Source organism: Rhinolophus hipposideros (assembly GCF_964194185.1).
Source record: "Rhinolophus hipposideros genome assembly, chromosome: 2".
NCBI lineage: Eukaryota > Metazoa > Chordata > Mammalia > Chiroptera > Rhinolophidae > Rhinolophus > Rhinolophus hipposideros.
The window spans coordinates 46,975,456-46,980,092 of NC_138048.1; the positions used below are offsets into that span (position 1 = coordinate 46,975,456).

A 4,637-nucleotide genomic window follows, 5' to 3' on the forward strand; every position below is an offset into this window, starting at 1 on the left:
CATAGCTATACCCTATTAAGTGTCTACGTTAGATAAATGTAAGAGAATAAAAAATAAGAATAGATACAAAAATAGAAGTACAGTGTTTCAGGGTCCACAGTTAGAAGAAACTGACTCAGGCTGCTTCAGCAGAAAAGTAGTTTATTACAAGGGTTTCGTGTAGCTCACAAAATTGTTGGGAAGGCTGGAATCAGGCCTGAGGATTAGCTTCCAGAAACAGGCCCCAAACTTGAGAACTAGCCTTCTGAGAAAACCACTACTGCTGCAAGCACGGGGCACTAGAGGCTAGAGTGAACTAGACGCTCATAGGAACTTGGCTTTACTGAAACTACAGTTCCATCAGCTGCAATGCCATTTCTGTGCAGAAAACAGCGTGCTGTGAAACACCTCTGGAACTGGGCAGTGTGTTCGTACTGCTCCAGCTCAGTTGTAGCCCCTGCTGGTTCCCCTCCCCCTCCTGCTCCCCCCTCCTCCCTCACCTCTTCTTCCTCCCCCCCCCTCCTCCTTCTATCTTAGATTGCATTAATTGACCTCTTTACTGTTCTACAGAATCTAGAGTTTAGACAATCAGGCCAAAATAGGACTTTTTTGAATTTTTTGGTCAAGTGATGTGAGGGCTGGAATCATCCAGGAAAAAAAAAAAAGCCATTGCATTTTCTTGAATATTCATGTACGTTTCCATTTATGACTTCAACTTTCATTTTTAAATACATGAAAATAATATGTCTCATAGCCAGGTGTGCAAGGACTTGGTTATGCTTGTTGGAATATGGTTCTCCTCTATCTGGGGAAGTCACTCAGTACAGTTAGGGACTGGGAGGGGCTTGAAAGCTAAGATGGTGAATCTGGGAACACAGCTAGTTGTCAGTCACCACTAGACCCTCACTGTAGCTAGAACTCCAGAAATGGTGAGTAGAAGTTCATTTTCTATTTAGTCTTCATGGATTATAACACTCTGGTTAACAGCAGGTTCTAAATATGATGGTGAAACTTTCAAGGTCTTCTTTCAATGTAATTCTTCAAACAGGGTGGCTACAAACTGTGCAGACACCACATTTTCCCCTAGAACGCTTCTGGATGCCAAGAATCGGGGACAGTAATGACAGCAACACCATAGCAATTAAAGTCCATTCTGCAGGTTTGTCTATAATATTTCTTTGTTAACCTGAAAGATCAGACAAGATTTTTTTTTTTTTTTTTTAAATTACAACTATATCTTTATTACATTACATGAATAATATGGATAAGGACATTGCATAAATATAACAGAGGCATCACTCTATATTCTAAATAGAGATGTTTGAAATAAATTTTATTCTTATAGTCTTCTTGCGCCCCTACCATCAATTAATACTTTTCCTAAAAAGATGTTATAGTAAAATAGGAATAAAAGGATTACTTACATAATAAATTTAATGAAATTCTAAATTAAGATGTAGGGATAATGAATGAGGGAAATGGGTAATATAAAAGCAGAAAGAGAAAAATGGTACCAAGATAAAACTAGTAGGTTCTTTCTTTTTTTTTTTTTTATTAATTAATTTATTTATTAGTTTCAGGTGTACAAAACAAGGTAATACTTAGACGTTCATCATTTATATCCCTCATACTGTGAACCCCCCTCCCCCCATCCACTATCCCTCCGACCTCACACTGAACCATCACATTATATATATAAAATTATAGTTGGCATTCATTAATGTTTAGCTTCTGATGTACAATGCCATGATCAGGTATCCACAGTATCCCTGAGGTGCAGACAAGATTTTTAAGTTGTGTGTAAATATCTCCTAATGAAATCTGAAGAGGCCCCCAAAGTTCAGGTAATACTTTATGCAGTTTTTCAAGTGCAATGTGTTTTCTAATCTTGTTCTGAGAACTTGAATCGATCATGGGAAAGGTGGGCTCATGCTCTTCTGAGTCTTGTGATTTGGTGGTTTCTTCATTTAAAACATATTGTCCTCTACAAAACTCCCTGATTCTTAGGTTTAATGTTTCAGTTTCTTCTTTCAAGTTCTCATAACTTGGCAGTGGTTTAATGGCTGTATCTGAGGCCCTAAAAGGCAAAAGACTCATACAAGCTGTCCTGAGATTCCTGCAAGGCAGGAGAATGAGTACCTGGATCAGAGTTGATGTCATGTCAAGTTCTTTTTGTTTAACGAGAAGGGCTGAGGAGGGTTTCTGACACACAGAAGCAGATTCTGGCCATACAAAAACCTCACAGTTTCTTCTGTCTTCCACAGAAGTTTCTTCTGTCTTCCAAAGTCTCCTTCAGAACTTTAAATAAGTTTACCTTTGCGACTTCAGGACACACCTGCACTGAACTAGAAGATGACCCAGAAACTTGGTCTGATTTGGCAAATTTCCTCTTAAAATACTCAGCACTTTTCTTACTTATGCCTACTAGAGTTATTTCTGTACTATTGTATTTATTTTCACAAATTTCTGAAGCTTCTTATTTCTCTCACCAAGAACTATTTGAAGAAGTCCAAGTATTTACTTTCGGTAAAGGAAGTTCATGAGCAGCAGTTTTCTCCTGGTGATCTAATCTGCTGACTGCCCAGTGACATCTATTACTGTGTATCTTCTTGCTTGAAGTTAGCTTTTTGACCAGCTTTCTTTTTCATTATGCTTTTTCTGTGCAGCTGTGACCTATATGAGTTGTTTCCTGGTAGAATGGAGGAAACAAATTCTTGCTCATTATCACTGCTCCTATCATTATGAGAGCTGGAAGAACTAGACTCATACTGCTTCTTAAAATTGCCAGGGTTGTCAATATTTAATGTTTTAATGGTCTTACTGCATAATTGTGCTTCTCCAGAATGGTCACTTTCTTCTTCTTGAACCCATACTGGAGTGTTAGGAATTTATGCTTCCAAAAACTTAGGTGCTTTATAACAAAAATTGCTGCAAAAACACTGTCTTTCAGTAATATCATAGACTTTATTGGTTTTGTTAGAAATTTTATATTTCTGTTTTAGTACAAGTCCTATCTTCTTCTGACCTAAGGGACAACCACAGAGCTTGATAATAGAACGCTCACCCACATATCACTATAGTAAGCAGGTATGGTAAACTTCCCTCCCTTAAGAATTCTTCAGTAATATTCTTTTCTGAAAGTCGCTCAACAATTTGGAGAGCTGTTCTCTCAAACTCAATCTTCCTTTTCACAGTCTCTCTAGTTCTGCTTTCCTTTTAGGAGCCTCTTCTTGTTTCAAGGCACTTGTCTGTGCAGCACCTGCAACATTTCAGGGGTGCGGTGGTCTGGGCCTTGTGGTGGGCTGACTCAGTTATCCAAAGCTCCCTTCTTAAAGCAGGAATCTGCTGTGCTTGGATATGCCTAATTGATGTACTCTGGTTCACACGCTAGCAAGATAGCTGCAATTGAGGGCCTGGGGAAGCAAGTTTTCTGTTTTCTGTCTTAGAGAGCAAGGCTCTGAATATAGAAACGTACCCAAATATAACAATAACGTTCAGGTACCAGGCAACTAGAAAGGCATTTTATAAATATTGAACATAATAAAACATTTTTTTAAGGCTGAAGATAATGTAGTTCCCACATCTATCATTCTGAAGATCAATGATGAACATATATGATTCCAAGAGTAGGCATAGGGAGTGGGTTGAACCTATACTGTCAGTTGAGTTTTTAAAATTTGTTACCTTCATATGACCTTGTTTTCTTGAGATGTTCTTTTTTTTTCAAATGTGTTTTCCACATCTATTGAAATGACCATAATTTTTTTAATTTTTAAAGCAGAGTGCAGTGGAAGTTTCAATTGATTCATTACTGTATCATATTAGTAAAGGTGATATATACAGAGAATTTTATGTTACGGGTGGCAGAAATGTCTGCCAATGTTGTCTACATTTAACAAATTAAAATTGGCAAACCAACAAAGGAGCTGAAGAACCCATGGGGTTGCATATGGGGCAAGAACATCCATTGTGCTATGTAGTCTCCACTTACCCCTCCAAATCCATGCTCTACCCTCCTCCTCCCTGCACCGCGCCCCTGGAGGCTGACCTAAATGCACTGCATCAACCAGTTCCCTTGCCCTCTGCCTCCAGCTGGGTTTGGCCAGTGGGAGGGGCTGGTGAGGTGGGTAGGTAGCTGAAGGGCATTTAGTTTCCCAAACCCCTCCTGGCTGTGTTGCAGGTTGTTTTTCTCCTGAAAGCCCCTGTTGAGTGGTCCCCTCCTATAGCTGGGGTGCTGACTACCACTCCTTTCTCCTGCTCTTTCAGGCCTAGTGGTTTCCACTATTGCTAGCCCAGCGGACACTTACCCATACCTTGTGGCTTTCCTTACCCCTCTTCCACACCTTGAAAATAGCTTCTTTTAAATAAACTCTCCTCAATTATCCATTTGCATGTTCTATGAGTTCCCTGCTAGGAGCCTGAATAATACTGCCATCTCCACTGTGACATATGCCTGCATCTTACTTTCTCATCTCACCAATCCAAGTGCTGTCATACATTTCCTTTTGTTTTCTTCTCTAACTCAAATTACCCATTGAGTTAAATGAATAGAATATTTTAAAATATGACAGTAGGAGAAACTTGTCATTATGGTTTCAAAATTTATCTATAGCTGTAGCTAAGTTCTTTTCAGGCCTAGCAATGCATCATAAAGAGTT

At 39.1% G+C, this 4,637-nt stretch overlaps 1 pseudogene across 1 annotated transcript; it reads right to left on the reverse strand.

The window, feature by feature from the left end:
- Positions 1–959: 959 nt before the first annotated feature.
- On the reverse strand, positions 960–4,290 carry LOC308510073 (putative RNA polymerase II subunit B1 CTD phosphatase RPAP2; annotated as a pseudogene). The gene is made up of 3 exons: positions 4,287–4,290; positions 1,742–2,851; positions 960–1,165 (listed from the first exon to the last, which is right to left on the reverse strand). The product of its transcript is annotated as a putative RNA polymerase II subunit B1 CTD phosphatase RPAP2 (transcript).
- Positions 4,291–4,637: the final 347 nt, after the last annotated feature.